The 21,675-nt window shown below is 41.2% G+C and overlaps 1 long non-coding RNA gene across 1 annotated transcript; it reads right to left on the reverse strand.

Annotated features, from left to right (window-relative positions):
• Positions 1–428: 428 nt before the first annotated feature.
• Positions 429–4,456, reverse strand: LOC112530627. The gene is made up of 3 exons (XR_003072396.2): positions 4,008–4,456; positions 2,597–2,753; positions 429–2,237 (listed from the first exon to the last, which is right to left on the reverse strand). It is a non-coding gene; the product is annotated as an uncharacterized LOC112530627 (long non-coding RNA).
• Positions 4,457–21,675: the final 17,219 nt, after the last annotated feature.

Here is a 21,675-nt window from a genome sequence, read left to right on the forward strand (position 1 = left end):
AAAATGCAAGACAGCCCTTTTGCTTTAATGGGTTGTCACTTTTTGGGTGGTCAATTTGAGATATGTTCTATGAGTCAGATTATCAGAAAGTAGTCCTCTTTTCCAATGCCTTTCGGAAAAGGAGGGCAACTTGGCAATATTTTCATCAAGCTGCCCCAAACCACTACTGATTTCTGAAGCTCTTCACCATCTTTTCCATTTCCCCTTCATCAGCAATGCATGCAAGTGTTTGTGTGGATGCAGTTTGTACAAAGAGCAAATATCTGGGACCTGTGCATTTCATCTTGACAAAATGATTTTCTTTTTCAAGCCTGATGTATTCTGTTTTCTTGAAAAAGTAGTACTGCAGTTATCAGTGTGGAATGGATGCACAGTGGTGGATGCTCTGGGTGGACATTATTCTGGAGACAACTTGACAAATTAATTTGCTTTAATCAAGATAACTGTATAAACTGGAACTGTTAGAACCCATATTTGTCCTTTGCCTAGGGTAAGCAGGTAAGAAATTGCTCTTGGCCTGACTGCAAATTAAGAGACCAGTCATAGCGAGACATGAAAAGAGTTAGCAGTAAATCCTCCTTCTCACTGTCTACAGTGCAAAAGCATCATTACCATCAGGAGCTTTAAGAACTCATGAATGTCAACAGGTTGACTGTTACTGTGGCTCAGACACAGTATTTGGGGAGAATAAAAACTTACTTCCTTCATCTTTATTCCCTTGCAGAGTGGTGCAGCCTTGGACACAATCTGACACTCAAGTGGCAGATACTTCCTATGCACCCATCTGGCAAAAAGATGTTCTTATCTAGATTTGTGATTCCAAATCTCACTCTGTATAAATTAAATAAAAATCTGCATGAGGAGTTTAACTTTAGGTTATTAGGAGATGTCTAGTTGCAACACGTAAGCCAGTTGTACAACTTGTGAAGGAAAAAAAAGATGAAAGGAGGTAAAAGAGCTATAGAAACATCAGAGAGATAAGCAGGAAAATTAAAATTGCATTTTCTATGTTATGCTGGTTTCTACCAGCTATTTTGTTACTTGGTTGTGTTTTGTTAAGATAATGTTGGGGACTTTCCGTATGTATCCTATATGAAGAGAACTACGTAAGGCATCTTGAAAACTTTTTCAGTTGGGATAAATGGCTGGAGTCCTGAATAAAAATGATAGGATACACTTTAAGCTGAATGAAAATAGGTTATCTGCAGAAAATATGAAGCTGGCATGTGGGCTGTGCCTGTAAAGAAACGTTTTTATTTGCCTAAATATGTATAAGGGAGGAAGACAGATAAATTGAAAGAAAAATGCCATCACAGTAGCGGTCACTCTGGCAAAAGGTTTGCAAACAACATAAAATAGCTGCCTCTCTGAAATGACGCTTTACTGGAAACTGCATTCAATCTATATGTGTGTGCATACATACATATGTATTTCAAAGGTAACCTTGTTGCTGAGGGAATTGTCAGCAATGCTTTCCCCTGACGCGCTGTATTATAATTAGCAATTCTTGTTTCATCATGGGATGATGCAGTGTAAATGCAGGCTTTCTGCTCATCCACTTCTTCCCATGTGTAGGTTTATTCCTCAAGCTGAAGCTGCACAGCAGATGCCAGAGTAATGTCTCACTATAATGAGGGACTGAAGAAGAACTGAAGCTTTACCAGCACTTGAATTACTCTGGACTGCTCATCACTACATTAATTTATACTCTTAGAGAGATGGCAACAGGGTGTATGTCTCCTATGGAAGTGATTTGAAAGCTTGCCAAGAAAGAGCCTCAGTCCCTTCCTCCTTATAGTCCTGGCACGTAGAACCAGAGAAGAAAACAAAAAGCGCTTGTGAGGAATCATCCAGGAAGAAAGATTAACAATACAAACCAAAGGAGGAGAGAGAAAAGACCCCTTCCTCATTGAGACTGGATTTGTGCTTATTCTAATGGAACTTTTACAGACCCTGAATGTCCTCTAATCTGAACGTAATGCTCGTTGCTGTTTCTGCCGTTCCTTTGTTCGACATCCTGCCTGTTCTGCTTGTGGTTGGCGAGGGGAGGGGGAAGCGCAGCCAGTGGCCAGCTTTATCTTTGTGTGAGGAACAAATGTTGTTGTCATCCTCAAGGTCGTGGAGCATGTCTGCCTCACAAAACAAAGGGGTAGGCAGGGCCTCGTTTCTCCACCTTGTTCTCAGCACACCCTGGACCTCTCAGGAAAAACCAGGAGCGTTTCTAATGTTTTCTTTTCCTGAAACACATCAAAGACTGTGAGCAGAGGAGGGAGATGCTTCCCCCGCTTAGTATAGCCCCTCCTCTTCCCCCATCCCGCCCCCCCACCTCCACCCTCCCCCCCCCCGGCCATATTTTTGGTCCTGAAAATTGTGTGGCTTTAACCTCGGTTGCCTAATAATGTGTGACCTTGACTGTACGTGGGATGGAAGGATTTTGGTGTTGGCTTTATCAACATCAGCTTTTTATCTGCACAGGAGTACCCAAAGAACTAAGACATCTTGTCTCCTTTTGCTTTAGACCCCCAGATCTCTTCTCTAATTTTTAGGAGAATGAGGAGAAAAAGCACAGCATGATGGGTATGATGATATCACTCACTGCAGGGCAAGAATGGTGAAGCCATCAGCCAGTGCAAGGCTCGGTCGGGCTCAGCACACACGTTGCATTCAGCTGCATTGTACAGGAGCTCAGAGCTCTCCTCTTCTGACACCATGTACTTCTTTTCATGTGATCTCTGCAAAGGAATCACTGCAGCCTGTGCATGGAGAAGAGCAGTAGAGGAGGGTTTTGGAAACCGAGTATATAGGATTTATACCTCTTCATGTCTTCTCTGCTTCTCACAACACAAACTGACTTTGAAAGATTGGCTCGGAAAAATGAATACCCAGGACACTGCTCTCTGTTACTTTGCTGTGAAATTACTTTTCTGAATGAAAATATTGAATTCCTTTGAAAGCAAGTGCATAATATCTCTGGAAATGAAAATCCAGTGGAAATCACAAAGGAAAGAAGACCAAGTGATATGAAAGCTTTATATCTCTAAATGTTAGTCAGGGTGAGCTTCTTCTTTTGCTTTCTTTCCGTGTGTATTTGTGTGACAGCAATCATAAATGCTCTTTCTGATGTTGTTACAGTGGGTGCTGGAATCTCTTTGATGCTTATATTAGGTTTATGTTTTATCTACAATAAACAGCCAATAACATGATCTTAAATTTATCAGGGAGCTTGTGAACAATCTGGGCTAGCACAGTCCAGTTGTTTAGCAACTGGACTGCATCATCACTCTAAGATTATGAAATAATACAAAAGTCACTCTCAGTGAGCTGACTTCTCAAGCCCTTGGTGATTAACATCCAAATCCTTATATATTCTCGTGGTATGCTTGCAGCTTCCATCAGAGTAAGGTGCTGCTCCATATGGGAGATCTAGCATGGTTTATAAAACTCGGTGAAGAGTGATGACATGTATAGAACGGATTTTGGGATGTAACTGGCACCTTCTTCCTTGTTTATTCCCACACTATATGTAGACGTTAAAAAATGAGTTTGTTCCCCACACCAAAAGTATATGGCCAACCCTAGAAATCAGGAATGGTTTTGAGCACCTGAAGACCCAGGATTGCACTGTTTGGTGATTGTGGCTACCAGTTTTCTTTTCAATGTTTGACTCACCAGGCTGGAAACAAGCAGTCTCTTGCTGAAGGCAGCCACAGCCCTTTGTTTAAAGTAGCTCTCCAACTAAAGCCTGGTATGCATAATATACAGAGAGCTCTGATGTACTTTGAATCAAAATATCCAAACAATTTCCGAGTATCTCTGAATGGAGTCTCAAAGATTTTGTCTTGTGGGAAAGGGAAGTAAAGGGACACAGGAGGGTACGGGAAGTCATACAAATTTGGATGTAATTTTCTTTGCTGTAGTCAGAAAATACTGCAGTGCACAGAGAATTAGCTGAAATTTACAAAAGGAAAAGGATTTTTAAATGTGATTCCAAAATAACCTTTTCTCACCTTTTTGGAAGTAGGTAGGTAGGTTCCGCAGAAGGATGTGGCTTAATTACTTACATATTGATTATTCTCTTATTCATTTATACAGCTCTGCTGGCTTTACTCGTATTCCTGATTTACACTAAAGTACACAAAAAGAACAAACCACTAGTAAGTCATTACCATTCCACCTCCCCACAATTCTCTTTTGTGATGAGTAAGATTCTTACAATGTAGAACCTGCTGTAACTCTGCTCCTGCTGTATCAGCAGAAGATTCACTGTGCAGAATGAAAACAACATAAGTTCTTCCTTTTGGACTTATAATTCATTGTTCTTTTTAACTCTAGACCAAGAACTCTATTTCCATCCATTTATACGTAGGCTGCTCTGAAAGTAATGCCTCCTACTTATTTTCATGGAAACAACAGCAAATACAAAGTACACAGTGGCACTATTTGATAAATTCTCAGCTACAAGACACTATTTTTCAACGTAATTACCACCATTAGCTCTGCATTTTTGCCAGTAGTGAACAAGACCCTGTGTGCCATGCTTATAGAAATCTACACTAGCGAAAATGACATGCTGTTTCACATCTGCTGTGATGGTGTCGTTGCTAGGAAAATGATGCCCATGCAGCCCATCTTTCATTGGCTAGAATAGATGGAAGTCAGAAGGTTTCAAATCTGGACTATACAGTGGATGTGGTAGGACAATCCAGCCAAGTTTGGCAATGTATTTCATGGACTTCCAAATGTTATGAGTTTTGGTGTCATTGTGTTGCAAGAGGAGGGTCGTCTTCCTCCCTTGTCTGACTCAGGAACTTTGTGTCAGCATTGTGCTGTAGCTGTCAGAGTCAGTAGTTTGTCAGAATTCCTGGAAATGCACAGGAATCCCCCCTTTCTTTCCCAAAGAACAGTACACATCACTTTAGCCACTGAGGGCTGTGTGGAACCTTTTCTTTGATAGGGAGTTCACATGTCACCACTATGTGGACTGTCATTTTGACTCTTGCTCATGGTGGTGACACTGTGTCTCGCCATCAATAACGATGTGATACAGGAGGTTGTCACCTTCAGCCTCATAGTGGTTGAATAGGTCCTGACAAACCTGCATAGTGTTCTTTCTGCTCCTGTATGAGCATCTGTGGGACCCACTGGTGCAAACATTGCAATATTCCAACAGTGCCACCTTTGTTTCTAAAGCATCAGTGTTGATATTCAGCTCTGTTCACAGTTCCATGGTCATAATCTGCTGATTCACATAGATGAGCTGATTAAGACACTCTTCATTTCATGGTGTGACAGCTGTGTATGGCCGTCAGGAATGTGGTTTATCTTTCAAGTCACTGTCGCCACTCCTGAAATGCACTACCACCACCTCACTGTGCTCACATCCACTGTTTCCTGTGTCTGTTTTCCACGGTCTCCATACACATTCAGCACGTGTCAATGAATGTCAGTGAGTGCCACTGTTTCTGCATGGGGGAATTCAATGACACACCTTTGCTTCATTCCCAATTCCATGCCAGACACCATTCTGTCAGACTGCCCCACTGCTGCCATCTGTCACACAGCAACAAAATATAATGGGGTACTGACTGGTGTGAAGGTTCAGCCTCTACTGCCATACCACCACCTGCCTATGCTGTCATGGGCCAACATCATAAAGTAGGAGGCATTACTTTCAGAGCAGCCCTCATATATGTTTCCAGCTATTGATGGAAACATGTCTGATTCAAATGACTATCCAAAATATTATAAAGAACATTTACATAGATACATATGAATGAATATGAATGTATGGAAATTAATGATGGTGATGATAGGACTGAGAGCTTATGGGTCAGAATAAAAGCAAAGGCCAATAAGACTGATATTATTGTGGAAGTCTGCTACAGGCCACCCAACCAGGATGAAGAGGTGGACAAGACACTTTACAGACAGTTGGGTGAAGTCTCAAGGTCACTCCCCCTTATTCCTGGGGGGGACTTCAACTTCCCAGACAGCTGCTGGATTTATAATACAGCAGATAGGGAACAGTCCCGGAGATTCCTAGAGTGTGTGGGAGATAACTTCCTGACACAGCTGGTGAAGGAGCCAACGAGGGAAGCAAAATCCTGAACCTGTTATTTGTTAACAGAGAAGGTGTCCTGTGGGGGATGTAAAGGTTGTAGGTTGTCTGGGGCACAGTTATCCTGAGATGATGGATTTTCCATCCTTGTTGAACCACAGAGGGGAGTCAGAACTGGCACCTTGGACTTCTGGAGGGCAGACTTTAACCTCTCTAGTACCATGGTTGAGAGGGTCCTGTGGGAGGTAGTTTTGGGGAGCGTGGGAGCCCAGGCAGGAAGGCTGGAAATACTCTAAGGAAGTTATTTTAAAGGTGCAGGGGTTGACCATCCCCAAGTCACGGAAGATGAGCCAACAGGCAAGGATGCCAGTCTGGCTGAACAGAGACCTTTGGCTGGATCTCAAGAACAAAAGGAAAGTCTATGGTTGTTGGAAGAGTGGGCAAGCTACTTACGATGATTACAGGTATGTAGTGAAGCTGTGCAGGGAGGAAATTAGAAAAGCCAAAGCCCAGCTAGAAATGAACTTGGCCACTAGGGTAAAGGAAAACAATAAATATCTCTATAAATGCATCAACAGCAAGAGGAGGGCTAGGGACAATCTTCATCCCTTGTTGGACACAGAGGGCAACTTGGTGACCAAGAATCAGGATAAGGTTGAGGTGCTTAATGCCTTCTTTGCCTCAGTCTTTAATAGTAATCTGTATTCCCTAGTATATAGGGAATAGGGAATAGTAATCCCACCTGTAATCCCTGGGAACACAGCCCTCTGCACTGGTAGATAGGGATGGGGAACAGAGTAAGCCCTGCATGATCCATGATGAGATCGTTTTGGACCTGCTCTGAAAGCTGGATGCTCACAAGTCCATGGGGCCAGATGGATTGCACCCTAGAGTGCTGAGGGAGTTGGCGGATGTGGCTGCCAAGGCACCCTCCATCATTCTCCGGCAGTCCTGGCTAACTGGGGATGTCCTGGCAGAATGGAGACTGGCAAGTGTGATGCCCATCTTCAAAAAGGGCCACAAAGATGATCCTGGTAGCTACAGGCCTATCAGTCTCACCTCGGTGCCTGGGAAGGTTATGGAACAGATAATCTCAGGAGCCATCATGGACCAGTTAAAGGCCAACCAGGGGATCAGGCCGTCAGCATGGGTTTATGAATGGTAGATCCTGTCTGACGAACCTGATTTCATTCTATGACAAGGTGACCCGCTTAGTGGATGAAGGTAATGCTGCCGATGTGGTCTACCTGGATTTCAGTAAGGCCTTTGACACTGTCCCCCATAACATTCTCGTGGATAAGCTGGCTGCCCACAGTTTGGATGGGTGTACGCTCCTCTGGGTAAAACACTGGCTGGATGGCCAGGCCCAAAGGGTTGTGGTCAGTGGAGTTAAATCCAGTTGGCGGCTGGTCACAAGCAGTGTCCCCCAGGGCTCGGTACTGTGGCCACTTCTATTTAATAACTTTATTAATGATGTGGACAAGGGGATTGAGTGCACCCTCAGTAAGCTTGCAGACGACACCAAGTTGGGAGGGAGTGTTGATCTACTGGAGGGGAGAAAGGCACTAGAGAGTGTCCTGGATAGACTGGATCGATGGCCCAAGGTAAACTGTATGAGTTTCAATAGGGCCAAGTGTTGTGACCTGCATTTTGGTTACAACAGCCCCAGGCAACGCTACAGGCTTGGGAGGAGTGGCTGGAAAGCTGCCTGACAGAAAGGGACCTTGGTGTACTGATGGACAGTCGGCTGAATATGAGCCAGCAGTGTGCCCAGGTGGCCAAGAAGGCCAATGGCATCCTGGCTTGCATCAGGAATGGTGTGGTGAGCAGGACTAGGGAAGTAATCCAGCCCCTGTACTCAGCACTGGTGAGGCCCCACCTCGAGTACTGTGTTCAGTTTTGGGCATCTCAGTACAGAAAGGCCACTGAGATGCTGGAGCAGGTTCAAAGAAGGGCAACAAGGCTTGTGAAGGGCTTGGAGAATATGCCCTATGAGGAGTGACTGAAGGAACTGGGGCTGTTTAGTCTGGGGAAAGGGAGGAGGCTGAGGGGAGACCTTATTGCTCTCTTCCAATACCTGAAAGGTGCTTAACAGAGAGAGCGGGGTTGGTCTCTTCTCACTGCTTACAGGTGACAGGACAAGGGGAAATGGCCTCAAGTTGTGCCAGGGTAAGTTTAGGTTGGATATCAGGAAAAACTTCTTTACAGAAAGGGCTGTAAAGCACTGGAATAGGCTCCCCAGGGATTCCAGGTGGTTGAGTCACCATCCCTGGATGTGTTTAAGAGCCCTTTGGATGTGGTGCTCAGGGACATGATTTAGCGGAGGGCTGTTAGAGTTAGGGTAGCATGGTTAGGTTGTAGTTGGACTTTATGATCTTTAAGGTCTTTTCCAACCTGAGCGATTCTATGATTCTATATAGAACAAAGATCTGGTGCTTTTTTTCCCTTGTCGCTTTGCTTTCCATTGTGCAGACCAAACTCAGTTTCCTTCCTTATGCTGACAATGAGCAGATCAGCACTGCTACCGAGAACTGTCTCCTTTCCTCTGACCTAGAATCTAAGCCTGTTTCTGAAATCCCGTGGTAGGTGTCTAGACATCAGGCCAAGGTCTACGTGCCTAGAACAGAATTCATGAATGTGCCATCCCCTGAGATTTGCAATCACTGCCTAGTTATCACAGTGGAAAACCCCTTGTCACAATGGGCAGTCTTCATTTTTTTTCATTACCTTAAAGCCAGGTTATGACTTAATCTTGCTCATCCTTTTCACAGCGTATATTACACAACTGTTTCTTCTCTATCTACATCACTTAAATAGCTGTTCAGGCTCTTCACGCCTTTTGTCTTAACACAGATATTCTGGTCTTTTGCAGAGATTAAGGGCACCTTGTCTCACTCATAAATCTTTCCAACATGTTATTTTGAATGTACCCATATTCAGTTAGCGTCTCTCCACTTACATTTCTGTCTTTAGCATTTGGAATATAACCTACTTACCTCAATTTACAAGACCATTCTAATGTGTTCCACTTATCACCTCTTACTCACTGGAAGATGCAAAATTAAAATAATATCCCACTCCTGATAGGCCCAATCTGCCACCTTCCCATTTTTGTGTTTTAAATCTTCAAAATACAACCTTTGTGCTTTCCCTGTATTGCTGTATAAATTTTAAATGAGCTTCCTATTAAGATTTACATAATCTGTACCGCATTTTTTTTTTTTTTATCACAGTGCCTGTCATACTTGCTATGAGGGCTGAGTGGTGGGTGTGTGAGGATGACTTCCCCTCACCGAGGCTGTTTCTGCTTTGTTGTTTCCTTCTCCACTGCCTTCAAGCATTTCCAGTCTTTCTTTGTCCTCCCCCACTGTGGCGGTCTACATCTGTTGGCTTCCTAAGGCTTTCACATGTTTTAATGCTGAGTTTGGACAGAACCTACCACAAAGAATGCTTGGTCTAGAATCTCTGAGCTCCTGTGAGCTACTGGAGTGCAAACAAAGAATATTCATTTAGAGGAAAACCATATGTTACTTTCAGATCGTGCAATTAGAAACGATAATACTGTCATAAAGACCTTGAACAGGAACTCAGAGAATCTGTACTCAGATTTATCTGCCACAGCCCTCTTGTGTGAACACCAGAAAGTCATTTTAAGCTTGTTGTTCTTCAAAACCTCCTGAAGACTGCGTAGCATTCATTAATATTTTGCCATAGTTTGAAGTTATCAAGTATTGCAGCAATACAAGTTATAGCACTATTTAGATAAAAATGCAGGGAAAATTGTTGATCATTTGTATATATGATGGAGGAAACAAGATTATTACAAGTAACAGTATCTATGATAGCTAATGTCTGCTTCCAGAATGATGATGATAGTAAAAAACATCTTTCCATTATCTCACTAATATCTCCTTTTCAATCGGGAAATTAAATTTCAGCTCTGAATTTTTTTCTTGTTTTGTGGAGGAATATTTCCTCCAAGGATCTCCTGAAATCTGAGATGTGCAATGTCTCTAGTGTTCCTTTCCCTATACAGAATTATTTTGGTAAGCAAGAAATAAAATTAAACCCAAGCATAGTAGTTTTCTAAAGGGGAAAGGCAGTAGCCTTGAATTATCCATGTTGATTTGACAAAGCCAGTGATGCTGCAGATATAATACACGGCACTGCTGTCACATCACCTAGTGACATCTTTTTATTCAAAGTGAAAATGAAATGTCAAAGTGAAAGAGTTCTCCAAGTCTTCTTGTGCTGTTTGCAAGGCAAGTAAAACTCACTTTTGTGCAGTAGAGTAGGTGCTTATCAGAACTTTGCTTTAAATTAGTCGTTCAGGTGGCAACCTCTACTTAAGGTTGCCTAACATTATTCTTACCTAAGACCCTATTGTCAGCTACTTTTAACCTTGCCAAAGATGAGTTGTTTGGCTTGAAAATTTTGATACTTTATATATTTCCCTATTCTTTTAATTTCAGGGAAAGTTTTTTTTTGTTTTTTGTTTTTTTTTTTTTTTTTTTTCCATTTAAACTTTTTTAGGGCTCCAGGAATTTCTGGGAATGTTAGCAGAGAAAATACATCCACAGTTAATGTTTTTACAAATGTTTTTGTGGTGTTCCTACAAGTCCTTGCTTTGGAGAGATCTTCTCATTTGCCAAATCAGAATATGCAGTGCGCAAGCAAATTTAGTTCAGTGTTTGCTCTGCAGAGCTTCTGTTAAGTTTTAAGCTAGCTACTGAAAAAAGGAAGACGGGAAAATTTCCTCAGCTCAAGTAACTTCATCTGTATGGGGGGAAAACACACTTATATTTATGTGTGTGTGTACACATACAAATACATATTTATATGTAACAAGGAATATATCGGAATGGATTTATTTTGCCCATCTATTTCTCACCAGCTATTCGAATGCTAAATTGTCATAGTCAGAGCATAGAAAGAAAGAGCTATTAAGAGCAGCCCTAGATTCCACAGGATTGGCAATGTTTGGTTGACAGTACTGAGTACCTTGTTTTCCTCACCGTTTCTCTTAAAATTCTGGAACAGTTAATTTGCTTGTAACTCTTACAGGAGATGGGCTGAGGGTATAAGAGATTTTAGCTGGTTTTCTACAGCTTGTATCAGCCAGCTCCTACATGTATGATATGATCATTCTGCCTGCATAGGTCTTTGGGTCTGCCGTGGGATTGCTGTTTCTTTTATTATAGAACTGCCCGAGGTCCAAATGTGTTGCAGGTCATACAAGAAGGATATAATGTCAAATGCAATTTACAGGTAAGAAACTGAGCCACTGGGAGATGAAAGTGACTTTTCTCAGCTTAGATAGCAATCCACAAGGAAAGCCATGATATGAATCAAATCCCAGTCCAGTGCCCTGACTGTACGAACAGCCCTTCACTGTTAAAGTTGATATTCAAATGAAGTTGTTGGAAGAGTTTTGTGGCCACGAATTTTAGGTAAAAAAAAAAAAGAAGGAAAATTCAGATATGATGTGTGTGAGATGAATCATTCTTTTAGCACAGCTAGGAAGTCAGCAAGGTCAGGCTATTCTGTACCCGAGGGGAGAGCAGGAAGCAATCAGACAGCAGGCATGTTTCAGGCTAGGGACTTCATTAGGTCGCCCCTGTCTAACATCTTAAGTGTTAGCTGGACAACAGTAATCTGTAGTCTACTTCCACCAGCTATTCCCAAGCAAGACGATCTTCTCTGAAAACAGAATGATCCCAAATTTCTACTTACTACTTGTATGTTCTGAGAGTATGGTCCAAGCTTATTTTATTCGGAAATAAATCTTCCCTTACTAAGCCTATCTTCTTCTTACTGAAGTCCAATTTGCTGTAGCTCTGTTTATGCAAGATACAGATGAATCTTATTAGAAATACTGGATAACAGTAGTCATGACAGATTAAAACAACTGCAAGATAAATATGGATCTATCTTCACAATGGAATGTACAAGATTCTTGTTATGACCAAATTGACTTTACTTCAGATCAGTAACATAGATATGCTGACTGCTGTTAGGAAAAAGTCAACATTTAACATATGGTGATATTTGCCACAACTCCACCCCCAAAATACTGAGAGTTAAACTAAAAATTGCTGCATTGAGCAACAAGATTTACAGAAATGCAAACCTTTTAATAACACAGTAAAATACAGACTTAGAAAGTTCAGTTTTTAATGCTTCATAGCCAGAAAAAGAAGAACTGCTTAAAAGATATAATCAATAAGATTGTATTAAATCATTGATCATTCTGTGTTTTACTGAAAAATGGTGAAACCTCTGTCTATGACACCTGGTAGCGATTCTAATGAAATATCACAAAATTTTCATATTGATCATAGGAAATTAAGAACAATAGCTGACATTTGGCCACAGTTAATTATTTTTTTCTGAATCTGAAATAGATAATAAAAAGCCTGTCATTTTACTTCTCTTCTCATGACATTTTGTACTGTGCACCACACAACATCAGATGTGTATTGGCCAGTTTTTAAAATACAAATGCCTCAAATGAGAAGGTTTAGGAACCAAAAACATTACGCAGTGGTTCTTCTCCATTCTAAGTAATCCCTCCTTCAGCAGCATGAACAAAGATTTTGAACTATACTCCACTTTCCAAATTCAAAGACTATTCCAGCCACCTTCATCAATAGTGTTTTTAATATAAGTGTTTAAGGAACCTGTTTCTGTTACTGTTTCACTCAGTTTTAGTAGATTTAACTTCGGATTTTTAGAGGGTTAGGTAATGATCAAGAATCACTGAAAAGATAATAACTGATTACTCTTTTAACCCTTCTGAACTGTATGTGTGTTTTGATTTTTACTTCTCTCAGGTCATATAAACTTTTGTTTATTGGGTGACAAATAAATCATGGAGTCACAGAACAGATGAGGTTGTCAGGGACGTCTGGTTGTCACCTGGTCAAACAGCACTGCTCAAGCAGAGACACCCTGAGCAGGGTGCCCAGGATCATGTCCAGGTGGCAGGACTCCCCGGACCCTTTTCTGCAGAGCTGCTTGCCAGCTGGGTGGTCCCCAGCAGGTCCTGGTGCCTGGGGTTGTTCCTTTCCAGGTGAAGAACTCTGCACTTCTCCCTGCTGAATTTCATGAGATTTTTGTCAGCCCACTTCTCCAGACAGCCAGGGTCCTACTGGTGTGTTACCCAGTCCCCAGTTTTGTGTCACTTGCAATAAAAAGTAAAAAACAGTGGCACACAACATCTGGAAATTGTATGTGAGAAATCAGTTTTAATGGGTATAATCACAAGCATCTCATAGGCTTAAAAATGGAAACTGTAATTAGGAGTTCTGAGAAAAGGCAAGATATTGAAACAGAGATATCCAATAGGATGATGTGGGATATGCACATCATTTCTTATCCTTTTTGAGTACTTTTTTCCAGAAATCTAGTGTCAAGGTAAATACTATATTGTAGTACTGCAGGACTGCATTATGCATATTCAGAACCTTATTCCACAAGTTGATTGACTGACTTCAATTAATATTTTACTTATGTCCTGAGTGAACTTGATGAAATAAATTGCTGACAAATATAGCTTAGGATATCAAAAACTCATGCATACAGAGGATGTAATGGAGGCACTTCAGCAGTGACAACTCATGCTCATACAGCCACTCCTTGCAAATAGAGAACCCTCTCTCTCTTTGCATATATTCCTAGGAGAAGACCAGGTGAGGTGTCTTATGGCTGGCCACTGAGATATGATCATGCGAACTCCCTTAGTCAGCATCCAGAGCAGAAGTAATTCAGCAACTGTGATTAGCAGCCTGGCCTCAGGTGCTGAGCTCAGACACCTCTGTGCCCCACTGAGATGATCTTAGATCAGGCAGTCAGATTCTAGTCTGCAGCTTTGGCTGCACTGTTCCTGTAGTTCTGAAGCTCAGAGATTGGGTTTTAACCTGTCCTTGATGATTTTAGGGGAAAGACAGAGTTGCATGAAAGTAGCTGCCCAGGGCATTGAGGGTAGCCACTGCAGAGACTGAAACCCTTGCAGTTCACCCAGCTCAGCATCTCTAGAGGCAAGTCTGTGTTCACTCTGCAGACTAATTATCTGTCAGGTGGCAGGGTTTAGGTTCTCCAACCCCGATGTCTTACAAAGTTGTTTTGTCTTGGCGGAGGTGGATGAGAAACAAAACTCACTAGAAAACACTTACTGAATACATGAAATACAAGAAAATTCCTGCTGGGATTGAGAGATTGTCTATGGTACACCACTAGAAACAAGCACCACCTAGAAGGCCAGTGCTTACACAAGTTGAGACATCAGGGCATTGGCATCATGCCATGCCTCCCACATTCAGAAAGGAAGCAACTTGGGGGTGTCCTCTGTGGGCTCCAGGAGATCTCTCAGGTTGTGCGTAGTGTGTACTGGACTGTCTTTCAATGGATTCCTTTCCCAAAAGTGGATTAGGAAAGACAGCTTGTCTTCATTGTTCACTTTCTGAGATGAGATAATGGGGGAAGGCAATGCTCCTCCCCTGCCATCTCCCCACAGACTTTGAACAGGTAACTACCTGGAAAAGTCTTTGAATCTCTTAGAGGGAATTCATGGGTCTCCTTTGTCAAGCTGAAAGAAGTGCGTCTGCTCTCACCAATGCTGAGAGGTGTGACAGCGTGCTACTAAATCTGCTTTTAGCTGCCTCAGAAATACGTGAAGCAAGGAAGAAAGCAGAGTACCAGTGGGTGAGCTTTTAATGGGGTGGGAGACAGACTGCTGCACTTTTCTCCATCGTTCTGGAGGCCATCATGAAAAATTTTGCTATTTCCTTTGCTCTCCTGAGGTTTTGCACTGTTATTGTAACTTCACTCAAAACTGTCATTCTCCAGGTGTGCCACACTGAGTGATCCCTCAGGTGTGTGTATGTCTTTGCAAGTAGGCATGATACACAACGCTTTCATCTCTGGTTTGGTAAGAATAGAACAAGTGCAGTACTCCAGTAGTCTAAAATGTTTGCTGTTTTTTTTTCCATCCATAGTAATATTAGAGCTGAATCAGAGTCACTACAAAGGCATTTACTGGTTACAATTTGGAACTTCTGCTTAAAGCAAAGTCATAATCTAGTTCCACACTGAAGTTCGTTGTCCCATCGCTCCATTAACACACTGTATCCAAACACAGCCCTCTTAAATGCTGTCTTTTAAAATGGAGACTAGTTTAGTGCTCCCCTGTCTTCTGTATCAAAGTGAGCCCTTCTAAGAAATGTGAGAAAAACACTTCTTGCTACTCGTATCTTATTGATTATGGCTGCTTTTATGGTTTTGATAGTTATATGGAGGTTGTTCTTGCTTCTTTCTGGGTCCAAAATTTTGCATTTTTGTTGTTGTTTTTTAATGTAGTCTAGAACTGTAATAACTGTAGTGTTATTTCTGGACTTAATATCTTTAGTGGGTCATTAAGACTGCTTTAGTTAGAAATCATTGCAAGATGGAATTATGTTGGTCCATTAACCAAGACACAGACATGTCAGACAAGTCTTCACCTCCCCACTTTGCATGAACAGTGCTACATCAGATTTACAGTGACTAGGAGTTGGAAAACAGTTCCCTGTATCTTGCACATTCAGCCTGGATATAAACTGGTCAAAGAAGTGGGTCCTGTGTTGCAGTGAATGGGCTGGTGCTAGGTGAGGAAATGGCATCTACTAAGCTTCACTGCCAATTCTTAGCTGTAGTCATCACAAGCCAGCTCAGGAACACAACTCTTCATCACCATAATTTTTTTGCAGTTCCCATATGGACCTAATTTGTTCTCATCACTGGCATAATTTCTTTCCATCCAAGTTCCTAATGAAAGCATGTCTGAAACATGAGGTTTCTGACAGGGATAATAATTATGCCTAGTTGTACAGCTTCTTGAAGAAGTGGAGTATTTGCAGAAATGTTAGTTTGCTTCCCTGTTTAGGTCTTCCATGGTCATTGTGCGCACAGTGGGTAATGCTCTGTGGAGTGTAATAATGGAAACTCCTTTTCAGGCTGTTGCTCATTGTGGTTATCACCTAAAAAAATATGGGCTTGATATCTGGTAGCTGCACAAAATTAACTGTGTCTTATACTGAAGATAATCCACTTGACTTCAGTGCAGATTCTAGCACAGTAAAGAACTGCTCAGCACTGTGATATCTGCTCTTCTGCTTCATAAGGTTCTTTTCTTACTTGGAGGTAGCAAACCTTGCCAGCAGTCTCTTGACAGAGAAGTAGAGACTCTTAAAGCCCTCAAATCAAGTTCCATTGAGCCTTTGGTACATGTATACCTAGTCTTACATGACATCAAGAGGAAGCAACCTCACAGGATGTGTATTTAGCTGCAGAATATGACTCAGGCTTTATAATCCTTTGAAGACCGATTGTTATGGACAGTCAAATGGGAACTGAGCATCACTTCCTCCAGAAGTCCATTTTAAAAAACTCACTCTGATTTTCTGTTTGTTTTCTGAGGGGAAGGAGGGAGTGCTGTGGAAAAGTAGGCCTTGAATACTTTTAAAGGTGTGGATGTCCACAGTAAGATCTGCCCAGTAAGTTAGGCTGCTCGTTTTCAGGAGATGAGCACACGATTAGTCATATGGTTATGGAAATGATTTTTTTTTTTAAATAATAATAATAAATGACTATATCCATATCCTTTTAGTAATTCTACATGTAATCTGACTAAGCGGTGCTGATTTTGCATGTGAGGGAAGGTGAGCCTTTGACGGAGAGTCTGAGAAAGTGACAGTTTAACTGGCAATTCCCGTGCTGCTACAGAGATCAAAGGCACACCAAAGCTGCTAACCTGGAATACCAAGTGCGCTACCCAAGTGCGAAGAGAAGCAAGAGATACTTACAGAAAACAGCTACTTTGTAGTACTGCTGCCAGAACTTCCATTCGTTCACTTGTTTTTGCCTGCCTCTTACTCAGCAATATTTTTGTAGCTGCCCTTACAGCATTTTCCATACTTGCTCCTACCAAGGCACCAGCCTTGGTAACAGCGATCCACGGAAGGATGCCAAACACACTTCGTGTTTGTTATGTGATCTCTAGCTCTCCCATGCTGTATGGCGCAGTGATTCTGCTTTGGCAATGTAAATGGTCCTTAACAAACATTTCTGGTGCAGTGTCCTTACTTCTTTGGTGCTGTGATAAAAAGTCAGACAAAGTCCCTTAAAAGTTATTAGTAATGAGCCACATTTACTGATGTAAATGGTGCAGTGGCATGTACTTACACAGATCTGAGAATGTTGCCTTTAATTGAGCCCTCTGAAAGTATCTCTGTAGTAGGGGAAATATTTGCTCTTGGCTGGCAAGGCAAGACTGTAGAAAGGGGAAGTGAGTCTGTTCTCCTTATTTAAATGTTTCTCCTTTCTTGAAATCATTAGCTGGTTAGATTTTCACTTCATTATTCACTGGGCCTTGGTGAGCTGCCTATATGCAGAGCAGCAAGCCAGATGGGGTTTTCAGAATCATAGCTTTACCTTGGCAATTCAGGCTCATGGAAACGTTTTCACTGACCTAACTAAGGAAAGGCTCCAGTACTTCCAGTACTTTGAAGTGCACTTCATTCTGGAAGTCACATGCAGGCAGTGCATTCTGCACGTGGGGTGGGCTCCATGAGGCTGTTGCTCTTTGCCTGAGACTCCCGCGCACCACCACTGAATTGGATTGGAGACAATTCAGGCTTTGATACAAAATGAATGATAGAGGAGTAAACAGATCTGATGGGAAGTACAGAACATACTTCCTTGTATGAATAACTCAAATTTTTATTGTGTATTTTCAAAGAGAAACCAACCTTGCTTTACAATGAATCAATGAAGATTTGGTAATATGAGCAAATGAGCTTTGAATTGTGCTATTGAGTCTACCTAACTACAGTATCAGGAACTGTATTGTCTGCATCTTTTAGAAAGCACAATTTGTTCCTAAGCCACGAACATTCTAACTTCAGCCATTTTGTGGAAATCAATGAGCATCATGCAGACAGAACTCAGGGTATCATTTCAGCCATAAATTATATGTCTGATGAATCCTATCCTACAGTCATGGTAGACAACAGAAGGCCACAGAAGTACACTAACTTTATTGCTTTTTTTTCCCTTTCCATATGCTACTTCCAGTGATGGTAATCCGGAGTGAAACATCAGCTGTAAACCTCTTGGCTTTGGGAAATAGGCAACATTCCTAGTGATGTAGTTGAAGAAGTGTTTTCAAGCCAATTGTATACAGTATTCAGTTTACCATATAATTTATCTTTTAAGCATTTTGTCAATTTTTCCATTGAGACAACTCCTTACATTTTCCAAAGCTATTCTTTTAGGCTATAAGCTCCTCTCTTTTCCCAGTTGTGGACTATAACGCTTCTTGCAACCATAAGGAGGTGATTAATCAGTTTAACTTGACAGCTCTTAAGACAAGTCAGCAAACTGGTAACCTCACAAATATTCCAGCAGATTCTCAGCAATCCTGTGCTATAATCTTAGTAATGTGGAATCTAATACTCCAGTTCTTGAATGTTCATTGGGAATTTGACTTGAACATAAAGACTATATGGATTGTCACCATGCAAAGTAATTAGAATTCTATATTTGAACAAGATCTATGTAAGTAATACTTTTCCATAGCTTCAGGTGAAGAAGGAGAAAAAACACTTATTCTTTTACTGCTGAAGAGAAGTAAAGGAACCTCAACTAAACTGTATGATTTTGTTTTGTTTTGAGTTGGGCTGTGCTATTTTTGTTTGTTTTTTTTCTCACTGAATTCCTTCATGAAACATTCTCTTGCAATCACTTTCCTTTCTGTTTGACCTGATTTTAGTGGATTCACTATTGCCTTACTCTGGAAGTCACACAAACCCTTCTGTATTGCCATTACTTATGAAAGCGCATCCCTCCGTGTGACCAGTTGTCCTATCTGTGCCTGTCCATCACATGGTAAAGGCGTTCCAGATGGTATGTGTCCAGTCACAAAACATCCAAACCATCTCCTGTGCTTGTCCTGTCATAAGACGTACCCTTCTCACATGAGTGGAAGCCTCCATTTTGATGTTACATTGCTAATTAAGATATGTATGAAACATATGATATCTGATGATATTCTCCCTCTGCAGAAGCCTATGAGACCTGCGTGGTTGATGAGACCTTTGGCTTGACACTCATCACTGCTGCAGTGGTTCTGTGATTTTACAATTCCCCTTTCTTCATTTCCTTTCCACCCATGCTATTCTCCCACATTTGTCTACAACTGTAAAAAACTGAAAAAGCTGTAGGTAGAGCCTTGAGTATTGAGAACATGAAGTAGAAGAAACAATCATCCAGATTTGCTTTTGGGAAAGGTGATACATTACTGCTCATTTAGTCAAATGATGTCTCCAAGAAAAAACGGGAGAGGTCTATCTGAAATGCTTTGTGTCTATGAATGCAGCAGCTCTGAGGTGGAAGTGTTTCACAGATCTCTTCCAGAGCAGAATACTTGGTCATGGACATTGGAGGGCAGAGATACATTTTGGGCATGCTGTACTCATGTCTACTTAGCCTGAAGATTTGCAAGAAACAGTGGGCATAAATAACTGCACAAGGCAGGTGAAAGCACTTAAAATTAGAAGAAGCAAGCTATAATTGAACTCGCATCAGAATTTTTCTCCAAAATCCATTTTTGCTTTTCATACTAGAAATGAAAGGAATGGATACTTTCAAGTCTTGCCTTTTCATGGCAAGTCCTGTAGATCATGTGTGCCATCTTCTCTTCAAGAAGACTGCGGAGGCCACTGAAATACAGAGGGAGACATACACATAAGGAAGCTTGCTGGTAGATCACTGACATAGGAGGTGATTCTGGTTAAAGTGCATCTTACACATGTATAGATGAGGTAGAAACCAAGGCCTGTTTCTTCCTTATTATTTTTTTGATCCTACCCACAGTTTTCTTACTTTTGCTTATAGCCTGTTGAAGTGTTTCTGTAACCAGTTGCTTCTTCTTTTGACTCATCCCCTTTCAATACACAAAACAGATGTTGCCTGCTCTTAGTGAAAAGGGTTGTTGTAGTATACTTCTGTGTGTGTGTGTGTTGTTGTTAGTAAATGTGGTTTACATGGCTTAGGAAAAAAAACTGACAATTTTTATTGTAAAAGTTTACAACTCTTAATTTTCTGCTCTTATCAACAACAACAAAAGAATTCTCACAATTTCAGTTTACCAAAACGTGGGAATTTGCCTGTGTAATATAGTTGCACTGATGTTTTCAATACCTATTCTGGAGTTTCTCAGTCGTTTTCACTGATAAGATATACAGAGAAAAAAAAATGTTTCATTTCTTATTTGTTTATAAAGCCATCGTTCTAAAGCTTTCTGAAATGAACACAGCTTTAAGCCCTTTTGTAGAAAATACTTTTCATTTTTAACCAGGCCCAGTGTACATTATTAGACAGAACAGCATATGAAGATAAGTAAGTTGTAGAACTAGGGTGAGGTTAACTCATATTCTGACACATTATGTTTATTTTTTTTCATGCAACCTTAGTATTTTACTTGGATGCTTGCAGAGTCTTAAAACACACCCTTCTACTGCAGCTGAAGACAGTTAGGGATAGATTACAACTCTTGGAGAGTGTCCATCACTGGAAAGTCTTAAAAAAAAGGATTTAATGAACCTCTGACAGGAGTGGTTTTGGTTTTTCCTGACCCAGTTTTAGGGTAGTGGGATAGGATAGATAATAGCTTAGTATCCCTGACAGCTCTATTTTCAAAAAGGACGGACTTACTGATCGTTTGTAAAAGTCAGTAGGCTCCAATAATTCAGGAGCTACAGAACTCCTAAAGCTCAGTGGAAGCTGCAAAACAGACATAGCATTCTGGTTAAGCATTCTGGAAAGCTAACCCACCCTGACATCAGGGCTACTCTGATAGGTGTAGTTATCAGTTTCCTAGCTGGTTACCTTGAAGAGCTTACTGTTTCCTGGATTACTTGAAAGTATAAAGGCTTCTCTGCAATAAGTTATTCTGCACAAAGAGGAGATATGAAGTCAGTGCACAATAGCTTAATACAGAAACAAGCCAGCAGATGAGACCTCAGTGAGGCCATGGTGTCTTTTATCTTCTGCACTGACAGGGCTGCGGTGTACGAGGTGGTACTGCCTTCCTTCTCTTTGTCCTCTGTGCAAAGCTTAGTAACCTTAGCACACATAAACTTCTTGAATGGGAAAAATGAAACTGACTGACATCTGAATAACAGTTTTCTAGTTTTCATTTCTGTGACCAGAAGCTTTACTCTTCTGGGGACGTATCTTACCAAGAGGATTTGTCCTTGCAGTAAGGTTGTAGTACTTCATCTCATTTTCTGTTTTCTTCATAATACATTTGTTAGTGCTCAGCACAGGCTTAGTTAATGTTTCAGTAGTGCAACACATTACTGGAGGGGTAAAATAAGGCAATTCGGGAGTTTTTAGACCTCAGAAAGAAATTATTTAGATGGATATTCTCCTAGGAAAATATTGACAGCTTTGACACAATCTTGAAATTAATCCTCCAAAATTCATTTAAATCAAACCTCAGCCAAATACAGACAGCACTTCACTCCTCCAACTAGCAAGCTGCTTTTTCTGAATGTAAATATTGAAGTAGAAGCAAT

The sequence above is a fragment of the Gallus gallus genome, chromosome Z (assembly GCF_016699485.2).
Source record: "Gallus gallus isolate bGalGal1 chromosome Z, bGalGal1.mat.broiler.GRCg7b, whole genome shotgun sequence".
Taxonomy (NCBI): Eukaryota; Metazoa; Chordata; class Aves; order Galliformes; family Phasianidae; genus Gallus; species Gallus gallus.